The sequence below is a fragment of the Lutra lutra genome, chromosome 13 (genome assembly GCF_902655055.1).
Source record: "Lutra lutra chromosome 13, mLutLut1.2, whole genome shotgun sequence".
In the NCBI taxonomy this organism is placed as follows: domain Eukaryota; kingdom Metazoa; phylum Chordata; class Mammalia; order Carnivora; family Mustelidae; genus Lutra; species Lutra lutra.
This window is the reverse complement of record NC_062290.1, coordinates 70,041,399-70,055,569: the sequence shown is the minus strand read 5'-3', so window position 1 is coordinate 70,055,569 and position 14,171 is coordinate 70,041,399. Positions and strand designations below refer to the sequence as shown.

Below are 14,171 nucleotides of genomic sequence, written 5' to 3'. Positions count from 1 at the left end.
AAGTCTAATGACCTTTGTTAATCACCAGCCAGTCTGTCTGCATCAGCAGACCCTGCCAACAGACACACCCTTCAACACAAAGGCTGTAGCTATTCCTTTTAAAAGAGGTTCTCTGAAAGCTCCATTGTGTAGCCCGAGAGGAAAACAAAATCTCTTCCCTTCAAAACTTCAAGCCTTTAGAAATAACGCAACAAAAGGCTTTCTGCTGTGTGTCTTTTGGAAATTTTGAGCCCGGTTTGCACAACATCAACAAAAATGATGGTTCTGCACAAGGAAAGCAGGGCACCTTCAGCACTAAGTCATCCACCCAGACATGAAATTCATCTCGCTATGCGGTTCTCTAATATCTTGGTGTCTTCGGAAGCTGTTATCAAGGATTCTAACTTCACTGGATGCAAACACAAACCAACAGTCTCCTTGTTCTGCTACAAAGGAGATTAAAGGGTCATGAGATCAGGGGTGGGGGGGGAAACCTACTGATTTGGAAAAAGAAGAGATGATGAAAGTGATTTCCTAATGGGTTCTAGCTTTAATGTTGTTGCAGTCTCTACCTCAAAAATAGCTCAGAGCCTTAGAAGAGGTTAATCTCCAGGCTGCTGAGAACCAGCGTCAGGTACAGCTGAACGGCCTTCAATTTGATGTCTGCACCAAGCCCTGAGAGGAGGACGGAGCCTCCTTTGAAAGCCATTTGCCTTTGTGTACACATTTGTCCTGAAGACGCTGACAGAAGAAGAAAACGGAAATTTCCAGCATGGCCTAAACAATCAAAGAAGCAGAAACCCGATGTGTTTATGAGACTGAGGATGCACACACGTGCACCGAGTGAGAGCAGGAGAAGAAAGGAATGGGGGAGGACGGGAGACAAAGAAAGCCGGACCCGAGGAGGACCCATCCATCAACCAGAGTATGTTTTCACAGCAGATGGTAATCCTCTGAGAAACCCACAACCAGGAAAAAAGAGGAGAAACGCGCTCTGCTGCTTCTCTGACTGCTTCATCCGCCCAGAAAGAGCAGCAACCCTCAAAGACTCAGCTAGACACTGATGTGCTCCAAAATGATGATTTAAAGCTAAAAGCCTTGATCTCCTATCTACTTTACTTCATTTAAAAATATCATCATAATGAGATTAGCAATACCCCCCTCCCCACCACTGACCCAATCAGCAAAATCAAAAGCAGAAGAGGAAGCTCCAAACTAACTAAAAAAAAATGCTATTTCAGAAGGTCATGGGCTGAGTCTACAAATCAAACAAGCACCCCCATCTCCTACTCCCCCCACCCCCAGCAGTATTCCCAGGCCTCTCAAGGTCAAATAGGCATTGAGGACTGGACTCTAAACACCATCCACGAAGGGACCTGCTCTGTGAGTATGGATTCTTCTCTAATACCCTAGTGCCGAACGTGATCAGTTCTCCTGACACACGAGACCCCTAGACCATTCGAATTATTCACTGCTCTTCAGTATCCTTTATTCCCCATTGCTGGTGTGTTCCATTTCCATTTCTAGTTTGGGGATTTCCAAAGGTGGGGGTCTGGATGAGAAACCCTAACTCCAACTCTCCACATCTGACAAACTCTTGAAGACATAGTTAAAGAGAACCCAGAGAGATCTCGTTCAAGATCGGGAATGTACACGTGCGAATGGGTAAAGGGGGATGATGGACACAGGCTGCTCTCTCGTCTACACCACCTGCACCCCCACTTTTCTGTGCCCAGCATCCCGGGGAGCCATCATGGCTCGGTGAAGGTGAAAGAGGGCGATCCGCAGCTTCATGCCCCGTTCTTCTCCCGCTCATGGCCCAGACGTACCTGGAGAGGGGGAGGCACGCTGGATGGTTCACGGTGTTCTCACCACCAGGCCACCATCAGCCCTCGCCCAGGGCAGCTTGGCGAACACTGTTCCCCAGACTTGCATAAACATGGTCTTCAAGTCAAAGTCCCAACAGTCTCCAGGAAGTGCCTGAATTAAAACACACAGACCTTGCCTGGATCGAACCTGTTCTCTGCCTGAAGGCCGCAGACCAGAAATAAAGTGGTGAGGCGCCACCGCCACAGGGATTCAGCAGCAACTAATTATAACCTTCAAAGCCTTGGAGAAATAGAACCAGAAACACCATAAGGTCCTTTTCCTCTGTCCACTCCAGAAACCTAGTTTCATTTATCAGGTACTGAGCTCCCCAGTTCTCCTGAATCACAATTCTAAGAAAAGGTTTTAGTTAGCACCTGTTGTTTGTTCTTTTCTTACTTTCCAGTGAATGGAAAAACCAATTATCCAAGGACTGGCAGTGGAATGCATCAACTCTGGAATAGTTCAGCTAGAAAAACAGAAGCATCAGGAACCTGAAGATCAGCCTACAAATATATTTGGAGATCAGAAACAGCTGATAGGGTGAGGTCAAAGAGCTGGGGGAGGGGGGTGTTAGGGGGTTAACATTTCTAACGGTAAGCCCTGGCACTGCCATGGTTTGGGAGGAAGGAAGAATTTCCATGCTGAGGATGAAAAATGGGGGGAACCACTAACTCATCCACTTGTGGACGTGGGCTGCTACTCTGACAACAAGGGGTGTTCCGTGTCAGTACTTATCACTTGCCCTTGTCACGGTCAAAGCAGGACTTCTGGTAACTTAAAAATCTTTTAAAGCATCTTTCCAAGCCCGACTGCACGGAGAAGAAACTGAGGTGAAACTTCCTTCCAACAGCAGTTGCAGGATCAAGGTGACAGGCAAATGCAAACGAAGACTTACTCTCTCTCTCTGCATATGCAATAATTAATTGGACTGATTTACTTTGACCTCAGATACGAGCATGTGCACTCCAAATTGGACAGGGACTCTATCAGAGCAGAATCAGCCCCTTCCAAGTAAGTACCCAGGATTTATGTACTCCTCCCATGTTTAGTTAAAAAAAGAAAAAAAAAAACCTAGTAATAAAATAAGCCGGCAAAATAAACCAACAAAGAACTCCTGACAACAAGCTACCTCCATCGATCCTACAGCATCGGCTCCACTACAGATCCCGGCTTGCCATGTGGTGTCTTCAAATGTCCTATCAAATGTTTATACTGTTTGCTACATGATCTAAGCAGTTCTGTGTACTCTTGGCAATTCACCACACTAATGAAAGGTTTAACATATCAGGGAGGATAAATAATTAAGGAATTCAGAAGGGAGACACAGCTGTTCTTCAAAACCAAATTTTCAGAAGAGAAAGGATTAATTTGCAATCACATATGTAACCCCCAATATGAGACTGAATTTAAATACTGAGCAGAGAAATACCAGGAGACCCCCTAGTCCTGCCAATGCACGTTGCCTCTGTTCTATGTGGTCAGACTGTGGTCCATCTGTGGACCTTGCACGTCGGCACAAGTCTGGAGCAGGCAAGCTGCAGATGAATAACCCACTTGCTTTCTGGCCAGCGATGGTCCTTTTCAGGTTATCTCTTGTTTTAGCTTTGTTCTGCATCAAGTTTTCAAGGGTTACAGGGCACGTTGAGTACTATTTCATAACAGGTGCCTTTGGGATCATCATTAAAATGAGATGAGCATCCAGGGATGTAATCTAAGTGACTAAAAAAACTATCAGATATGTAAATAAGGAGCAATTCTGGCTGAGTGACCTGTTATGAAAGCAGGTAGTGAGTGTCTAACACAGAAAGAGATAGTACATACCTTCTGGAGAATTCATGCATTCCTTTGCAATGATATAAGGCTAATTGAGGCCAACAGGCCAATCGGCAGCCTGCCAGCTCTCCTGTCCTTAGAAAAGGAAGCGTGTGATTTGAACAAGGAGATAAAAGAGGAGAGAAGGGACTAGAAAAGAAAGGGAGGAAGCAGGGTAGTATCTCAGCAGCTTTAGACTTCATTGTCTGGAAAGGGGAACCTGCAGTTCGCCAGATAAATCTAATTCTGAGAAGTGTCCTGACAATATTCTCCTTGAGAAACAAAACAAACCAAGAGGCCTCCTCTCAGTAAAATGCTCAAAACGCAACTGTGACAAATGAGATCCCAGCTCATCTACTTCTTTCAAATGACGGAAAGCCACTCTTGGTGTTGAATGAATTCTCTGAAATGTCATGGGCCCATCAGGAAGTTCCTTGGAAACTTTGAGGCCATTCTCGCCCTAGCACTGAGAACAAGAGATAACTGATTTCTCTCCTGGAGGGCCAATCTGCACCCAAATGGCAGAGACAGAAAATCACGGTGTTCCTTTAGAAACTCTTCAGAATGCTGGCTGGGTTTCTACAGACACTTTTCATGCTACAAGAACTCTCATTATAAAAATTGTAAAATTAAAGGGAAGTTGTAGTGATGCTGCTGGGTCTTCATTACAGAACTGATTGAGACGCAGAGTAAGCAGAAGTTGCGGTGAAACTCATCCTTCCCACCATGAAAGACCAACCCGGGCACCGAGTGGTACCTCCTCAGTGGGTCTGAAAGCCTGACCGGCCTCGGGCGTTGGTCATGTAGGTCTTCCCGCCATAACCGCTCCCAGCGCTGGCCTGGCCAACCACACAAAGTCTAAGTTCCACAGTTTCAGTGAACGGATCCAGAAACCATTTTAACAATTTACCTTTTTCTCTATTACCACTCCGAGAGAAACGAAACAAAACAAAACAAAAAATGGTATATGGCTGTTGCCTTGTGGAGAGGATAAGGAAGTTTTGCTAGAGGAACTCTTTTATTTAAGGGAAAAGCCCACGAAAATCCCAATCTAATCTGTCAGACACTTGCACGTTGCCTTCTGTACACAGTTAACTCAGAAGTTCAGATAAGTCACTTTCTTTAGACCAGAATCATTCCAAGTTCGCCCGTATCAGTGGCACACAAGGGCCGGATCCAAATGCTGCAATGACCTCTCCAGCCTCATTCTTACATCTGACAAAACTGACCACACAAGCCTGGCACCTCAGTCTATCTTTCTCCAAACCCTGGTTCCTGATCTAACTACCCCATCAGGACAAGAGCCCTCAGCAGACTCCTTTCTAGAAAGCTAAACAATGGCTGGGCTTGTGTGGATCATGAAGACTTTGAGATCCTCTTGCTCAAGGAGACTGTGGGCTGTTTTTTGTTTGTTTGTTTGTTTTTCTTTTCTCCTCTGGCCTCCACCTATAGCAGAAGCTATCAGAGGCTGTCCTTCCTCCTTATTAAATTAACCAACTGGCCCATTCCTATCCATTGGTTGTTCTGACAAATTAGCAGAATCTTATAATAGGAAAAACACATTATGTGTTTACGTATTAGAACTGGCAAATACCCAAGAATTAGGGATTTTTAAAAAAATGACAGGCAAGGAATTTCTTTTCTCTTGCAATCTCCAATCTACTTTCAGCAAGTAAATTTACTCCTAAAAACCACTGCACCCCAAGAACTTCAAAGCAGAAAGTTAAGACATTTGTTTGCCAACCCAAGATTAGAATTTATCACCATGTGAAAACATTAGAATGCTCCAGTACTCCGCCAAGCCCCCCATTCTGTAAACCCTTAATGATAAGTCTCATTTTTGCGCAATTTAGTTTTCTTCAGCTTACTCACTATTACATTGATAGGAAGGAAGATAATGATACAGAAATGCCTATCCAGCAAGTAAAAGAATGTTTCTAGCAGGTATGATGACTCTGCCCATCACCTTCACCTTGACCAAGTCTTTCAAAGCCTTTATTGGGACATTTTGCTAAATGAAAAAATTAGATTAAGATATTCAACCTTTTTATACAAAAAAGGAATGTTTTACAGTTTTCCTTTTCATCTCTAAAAGACTTTTTTTCTGGCTTAATTTACTCCTTTTATTATTATTCAGAGACAAATAAATATGTAGTTTTATATGGCTGACACCTCATCAGTGAAGTCTGGGCTCAAAGGTTCTAACCTCTAAGAGGCATTCCCTGACAACTCCATCTAACACTTTCCCACCCCCTTGACCCTCCATGAAATTGAGCCCCCTCTCCACAACCCTGACCACACTCACTTTCTCTCTACCACATTCCACTGCTTTATTTCCTTCACTGTTGATAAGATGCCTGTTTGCAGTCTGTCTTCCTCTAAAACATAAGCACGCTGAGAGCAAGTCCATGCCTGTCTACTCACATTGGTATCTTCAGCACTGGGGACAGTCACACAATGGGTTCAGCAAATGTGTTGAATGAACGAATGAATGAGTCAGAGCCTCTGAAGATTCCAATCAAAGATGAAAAGAGTGGTCATGAGATTGGATTCTTCTACTAACACTATGTTAGTACAGAACAGTGTTGGCCCCAACCAGGAGGACTTCTGCCTACCTGCCCTTCCCGGCTGCACCACCACTACCACCACCAAAAAACCTCAGGCTAGGGATATTTGGGAGTTTCTGAAGACATCTTTGGTTGAAAGACATCACAACCAGAGACTAGGGTGCTACTGGCATCTAATGGGTAGAGGCCGAAGATGTGGCTAAATATTCCACAAAGCACCAGACTGTCCCCCCAACAAAGAATGATTTGGTCCAAAATGTCAATGACACAGAGGCTGGAAACCTTTTCACAAATGGTCTGTCTGGGGGTTATTTTCAGTCTCTGTATATAATCCACCTGCCTTTATAGTCCTTGCACTGGGGTCCTGGCAAGGAAATCTCTGAATTAAATAATTAGCAATTCTCTTCCAGCTCAAAGATTTTATGATTCTATGATTCTAAATGACCTTAGTAGTCTTGAGATTACATATCACAAGTTTTTAGTTTTATTTTTCTGATTTGGGTATTTTATGAAAAATTTTTCAAGAAAAAAGTAAGATTAGGGTGAGTGATTTTCTTTAGTGATAAGGCTATTGCACTGTCGATGATCCCATGGGCTTGGAGGGTCAGGGGTCTAAATATCATTAAAAATGGTCAGGTCACTTAACATGTGGCCTCCAACTAAAATTTTTGTGGAAAACAAGATGCACATGTTCTCCTCTTCAATATGTAAAATTATCTTCTTTCAAAGTGATGGGGACCCAGGCTACTCAAAATCACTCTTAAGAGGACGAGTCATGTATTCCTTTTGGTTCTCAGACTCCCAGGGCCCAGCACAGGTCTGGTCCTGATGAGAACTGTTGTATGCACAATGTACACATGCCTGCTTTCCAGAACACATGCCAGGGCTACCAACAGAAAGCTAAACATTTAGGGCCCTAAGCAATTCCAGAGAACCTCGAATGACCAGAAAAACAAAACTGAGTGTTATACAACACTCCTTCCCACTCCAGCTAATGAAACTCAAGAAGCCACATCATAATGATTAGCTAACTGCAGGGGTACCAGGAATTCTAAGTCTTCACTTGTCCTTGTATTTGAAGTAAGTGACCACCTTCTTTTTCCTCATCATCCACAGGGAAGGTCCTCTGGCTGCCTCATTTCACCCATATATTTATAACACCATTAAGCTTCTCTGAGCTGATGGGACACTTGGCATCATCACCTGGCGCTATTTCTTGAGATTATTTCCCTGTCTTCCCTCCACAAAAACCTTTTAATTCTTGTTTGCAAGGGTTCTGGAAAGCCTGAGGAAAAATTCTCCCCTATAGATCAAAACCGTACAAACATTTTCAGTGGCGGGGGGTGGGGGGGAGTATAACAAAATTAGGTAGGAGCAGAACTCTCTCTCCTCTGTGTCCCTGAAAAATACTGAAACAGTATATTATTCATGCCTTCCTTAAGTCCAATGGAAGTATTCACTTAAAAGTTAATTACCTATCATTTCATAATGTCCAGTACAGAGGAGATCTTAAAGACCATGTAGATCAACCTGGTCCAGTGTCTTCACCTTTTAGGTAGGGAAACTGAGGCCTCACACAAAATACCTGCCCAGGACTTCTAGCACATAAAGTCTCTGAACCCAGGGCGGAAAAAAATCTTTTCAATTCCATAATTTGAGAAAGGAAATCAGCAGTAAAGACACTCTATAAATGTTATTCAGCTCATTAATAGCTATTCACACTTACAGTCCATGCCCCATATATCCTCAGTAACAAGAGCCTTTCTTCAGTGGGGAGGCCGACTCCAGAATCACCTCCCGTGTTTCCTCTGCTCTGAATTCTACACTCAGGAGAGTCACTGAAAAGGTGCAAAATCCATCGTCTGCAGTTTGACTGTTCAAAGACCCTCTTAGGCATGCAAACAGTGTGTTCCTACTTTGGAAACACATTCCGGAAGACTGAAAGTTGCTGACAAAGGTATACAAAGAAGAACAAGACCTATAACACTGAATTATCTTTCTTCAGAATCCAACCTCATGGAATCGGAACAAGGTTACGTAGTAGCTTTATGCCTGCCAAATCTACCCCATGAGAAACATCGTCTTATTTCTTATGGAAAATGTGTGCTGCCAACAAAGTCACTGAAGAGGCTGGCTGAATGAGTCTTAGGGGCATCTGAAAATATCAGGGTCAGTTCTTTTAAAAATGGGAAGGAGAAGAGCAGTCAGTTGGACAAATGCCTGGCAAGGAAGCAAGTCTTCTCATGGCCCATCGAGTGTGTGGCCTGGACCAATTAACTCCAGAACATTGCTGATACCAGGTTTTACTTCAAATTATACATTATGTTCTGAAACCAATCACAACCTGGACTGTTTTACCTCATGTACATATCTTCTATTTACCTATATTCGTAGTAGACATCTATACTCATGTATTGGATATAAAAAAGTTAATGCATCAGAAAGGCCGGAATCACCTTTAACTTTTTAAATATTGGAGGATGATCCCATGGGCTTTGAGGGTAAGGGGTCAATATCATTAATGATATTACCCATGAAATATCCTCTGATATTTTTATTTTTATTTATTTATTTATTTTATTTTAAATATCCTCTGATATTTAAAAAGTTAAAGAGTATCTTACAAAGAGTGCCTTATCGTAACCAAAGAGACCATAAGGGTCTCTTATAAAGGGTCCCTTATCATAACCAAGAGAATGGTTTAGAAATCAAGAAGATGGTAAGATCTCTACAGTTTGTTCATGTTTTCCTCCCTATAGAATTCTTTTACCTACATTTTGAAGGTCCATGTAATCCCCATCACTTAGGACAATGATTCTCAAAGTGGGAGGGAGGGTTCCTGGACCAGCAGCCTCAGCATCATCCAAGAATTTGTTAAAAATTAGTTGTTCTCATGTTCCTCTCCAGACTAAATGTGTCCAAAAGGGCCCAGCAACCTGTAGTTTAACAAGACCTCAGGGTGATTCTGCTACCCACTCAGGTCTTAAGATTAAGCCCAAATCCTCCTTCCTATGAAACAGTCCCTGAAACTAGTGCTACAATGTAAAGCCCCTTCTACAATGTGTAGGGAACCTTACTTCTAAATGCTGTTGATTGAATGACTACAGTAATAGCTATGTAGTCCTCAAAGAGCCTAAGAGAGGACCAATGTTTGCAAATATTTTACTTCTTATTTATAAATTAATGGGAAAACACTAAGTTGCAGAATCCAGCATCAGAAGCTATGAAGAGCACACTCATAAAAGGCAGAGTTCCTGTCTTTGAAACAGTGAATATTGTGGACAACACAATGCTAATATTGATAATCATCTCCTTTAAAAACTTCAGAACGGTTCATGACATGGTGTCCTTGAAATTTGTAAAGTGGGATGTGGCAATCCACAAGGGAAATAATTAGAGTATTTTATCCAGAAATTAATAAGAACTGGGTAAATCCTCAAAACCCGAGATTCTAAAAAACAACAAAACAAAACAAAACAAAAATGAGATTCTTCCATGACAGGAGGCTTTTGTGATCAACAAAATCTTACTAGAAAACACCTCCAAACTTGGAGTGGTTATTTGATCATCACACCAAAGCTAGAGTCCAGAGCTAAATCCGTGGTAAGAATCAACATCTGAAAACACAGATGTGTTTGGAAATTCCTCAAAGGAAGGATATGTGCTTTAAGCTAACCAAAGGACTCCCAGAAAAAATGGCGGCTAATTGTCTCAAACTGCAAACAAAGGCTTGGCTTAAGGCAAAGAAGGAGGTCAACATAAACAAAGGGGAAAAAAAGTGTGGCCACAGCAACAGACCAATGGGGCCCTCAAATCAAAAGCAGGACTCAGAATCACAGAGTTCAGAGATAAAATTAATCAACTGTGTCTTGCCCAGGAACCTGACCATGGGACCATGATAGACTGCTCCAAGGGCACAGAAGTTAAAGACGACCCAACAAGACCCAAACTCAGGCTCTGAAACCAGAACTGAGCAGGACTCAAGGAGAAAATTTAAAGAGATATTATTACCCTTACTAGTTGGGGTCAAGAGCAGGTTCTGATAGTTATGTCCCAATCAGAGATAAATTAGAAAAAAATGAACTCAGTTGGTTTAAAAAAAAAGTGATAGAAGTGGTATGGAAAAGACCAATGAATAATCTATTTTGAAAGAATAGAACGCAGAAGAAAATTATATACAACAATTAACAAAGATACTATGAAAGAAGAGATCAAAGATAAAATGATAAGACATCACAATGAGATGAAAAGGGACCTGGCAGGTGAAGAAAGAAACTGAAAACAAAAATAGTATCATTGCAGAACCAATATATTAAAGTAATAAGAGACAAAATCCACAAACCAAAAACAAAGTTGATGATGTGGAAAACAGTCTTCATAAAACTGTACAAATACAGAGGAAAAGGACAAGCAGATGAAAGCAGGTAGAGAAGATGACAGATAAGAAGGTTTGAAAACAGAGATCCAACATACAGATAAAAGGTATTCTAGATGTAGACAACAAAACAAAACAGAGCAAAACAAAATAGCTCAAATCTGTGATGGGAAATAATTTTGTTGAAATCAAGAAATACCTAACATGCTGAGAAAATGTAACAAAGAGAATCATCAAATTTAGACACCTTGGTAAAGTTGCAGAATTTCAAGAATAAAAACTGAATGCCATAAAATCGAGATATTTTAAAATTAGTCAATTGCGGGGGGGAGGAATTCGGGACTTTTTCCACAGGAACGCTCAGTGACAGAAAGCAGTGAAGGGATGTCTACAGAGGCTTGAGAAAGAGACAGGAGCATCTCTACTATTCAATTCCCAACTTTGGAATTATTCAATTCCTAACTTTGCAGTCATGTATAAAAGTAGAAAAGTAATAAGAAAGCATTTTCCAATCAGCAGAGTCAACGGTTGCTGCACTTACTAATAATTCTCCTTCAATATCTACTCAATGATGGAAGATATCCAACCAAGAGAAGATTCAAAATCAAGATCTCAAGAATATGGAATGTAAGAGGTAAACAGAAGATGTGAGCACTGAATCCCTTCATCTAGAACTAAGACTGAATAATTCATAATAATTGCAAATCAAGATTATAAACCCTTCAACATAATAATTATAATAACAATAAATTATCCCATAGAATAACAATAAAATTGCACAGACTTGGGAAAAATCCCTCTGCATAATAACAGAAACAAAGAGGTAGGCATCAGAGGATAAAGGTAAGTGGGAGAAAATCTTCAACTTTCACAGTAGAACATAAAAAAAAAAAACAACTTGATATTGCTTCCTTCTGAAGTTAATAAATTCCCAAATAAAGGTATAAAGCACATTAAAGTAAAAAAATTAATTAGTATAAAAATAAAAACAGACAATGTAGCTTTTAATTTTTTTTAACCAATACAGACCACATAACTAAAAGGACAAAGGACATGCACAGAAATATACTAGTAATGAAATTAATTAGAATCAAGCATATATGTTATATCAATAGAGGTGATCTGGATAAAATCCTCCCGTGGAAAATATCCCCAGAGTAGATGCAAAGACAAACTCTAATTCCATTTGGTCTATAAAAGACATAGTAAAAGTAAAAAGTTTGTAAAAAGACAAAAAAGTTTGAAAGTAGTAATAATATAAAAGATAAATAAAGGTAAGAAAAAGTAGAGAATATGATTAATATTATTCAAAGTTAAACTCACAAAAAAAGCTTTTAGGCTTACCTTTAAGTTTTAAAGAAAATTAAGGATAAGAAGCAGAAAATTTTCATAATATACAGGAAAATAAATTGTAATTATAAAAGTTGAAAGAATCCTTAATGTAAAAAAGTACAATCCACAATGAAGATTTATCATGAATATTTATGTCTCCCTAATATCACCAAATAAAGAAAAAAAAGGCAACAAATAAAAGAAGAAATAGACACAAGCACTTAGTAGATTAAATGAGGAAAGCCAACTAAGAAAAGAATTAACAGTCAGAATTCAGTTAAGGAATACATTTCAAATTCTATATCCTAGATATAGAAAATACATTTTCATTTCAAAGAATTGTGGGACATTACAAAGATTTTCAAATGCCCATGGAGGTTTATAGGAGTCTATCATGTCAGAATTAGGAGATAATAAATTACAAATAGAAAAAAGGTCCATCACTTTTACTTATAATGTAATAAAATGGGGGGGGGGTGACAAAAAATTCCAAACACTTGGAAAATTCTTTTTAACATTCTCCTCAACAATTTCTGGATTAACCAGAAATGAAAACTCAATTACATACTGTGACTTTTAAAATGTTATGTATATAAAATATGGAATTTGGGAAAAGCTGTACTTAGAGGAAATTTCATAGCTCTATGAAAATTGCCAAATCAAGAAATAATACTAAATAAAAAAAGAAATAATACTAAATGAATTGAACATCCATCACAAGTAAAAAGAAAAAGGAAGAAAAGTGGAAGAAAGGATTTAATTAGGATAAACATAGAAAATCAGGGGAAAAAAAAACCCATAAATAAATAAATAAATAAATAAATAAATAAAACTGACCTAGAAAGAGAAAAGGTGTGCATGGCGGGGGGAGGGGTCACAAATACAGAGAATTAAGGATAAGAAGCAGAAAATATTCAAAAAAGTAAATGAAAAAATAAACTATATTTAGAAATCACTACACACAACTCATGATAATATTTATAAACATATTTATAAACCTAAAAGTAATGGATGATTATCTAGAAACGTGCATTACCAAAATTAATCCAAGAAGAAACCATATCAATGGAAGACTAGGAAAGAGACAAAGCCAACCCAATCACCTGAGAGCCTTCAAAGAATAGGTAAATCAGATATTTTTGAAATTGGTCCAAAGTCTAAGGCATTAAGAGTTTCATCAATGTATTTCCAAAGCTAGTGTAACACAGAAAGCAAAGCTAACCTGAAAACGATAACCGTAATGTTAATAAAAGCAACCGACATACTTGTAAATATTGAGTCAAGAATTCAAATAAAATCCAAGTGGACATTAAAGGAATATTGCTCCATGATCAAGTGGGATGCACTGCAGGAAGGCAGTATTTCAATACCAGAAAATCTATACTCCACTACATTAAGCAATCAAAGAAGGAAAAATAATTTAATCAATACAGAACAGGCTAGACAGCATGTGATGAAATTCAGGACCCTTTTCTAATAAAAATGGTTTAGTAAGATAATATATGGATATGTACACACACAACTGGATACGATGGATACAACTCAGCATCATGCTTAATGATAAGACATTAAAAGAATTCAAGTTAAAAACCAGACAAGGATTATAATTACTTAGCATTGTTGTGAAAATGCTAGCCAATGCATTCATACAAGGAAATATAGGAGCACTTGGCTCAGATTGTTAACCTTCTGCCTTCAGCTCAGGTCACGATCATGATTAGGTCTGGGGATGGAGCCCCAAGTCAGGCTCTCTGCTCTGTGGGGCATCTGCTTCTCCCTCTCCCTCCGCCTTTCACCCCGCCCCCCACCTGGGGTCATACTCATTCGCTCTCAAATGAATAAATAAAGTCTTTCAATTAAAAAAAAAGTAAAATAAATAACACGTGAAAAAGATGAGAGAGTTTCCAAAATTCATACATAAGGTGAATGACCCAGTTGTGTGCCCAGGTGAACAACACTGTCATTTGCTACTTAATAACTTAGAACTTTTTCAACTTTAAGACTTTATTAGTTGAAACATTTAAAACACTCATCAAATGTAAAGCACTGGAGTGATCTGGCAAGATATTGGTGTTCAATGGCTTTATTACAGCTCACCTTACTAAGAACATTAACTCTTCTGCAAACCCTGGCATTCCTTTTTCTACCCTGTTTGGAACTCTTTAATGACTCCTTAAATCAATAATCTCAGATGAGCCATATGCAGTGACTTAGGAATTTCAAGTCTTGAGGTCATG

The 14,171-nt window shown here is 39.6% G+C and overlaps 1 protein-coding gene across 17 annotated transcripts in view; it reads right to left on the bottom strand.

The window, feature by feature from the left end:
* The window catches only part of ZNF462 (zinc finger protein 462), a 139,981-nt gene that overhangs the window by 86,574 nt on the left and 39,236 nt on the right, over positions 1 to 14,171 (bottom strand). The window contains exon 1 of one of the 17 annotated variants that reach the window (XM_047698957.1): positions 1,809 to 2,070. The exons of the other annotated variants lie outside the window; for them this stretch is intronic. The gene's annotated coding sequence lies outside the window, so the exon portion shown is untranslated. Of the gene's footprint in view, positions 1 to 1,808; positions 2,071 to 14,171 lie in introns of those variants that run through there. 17 annotated transcript variants of the gene reach the window in all.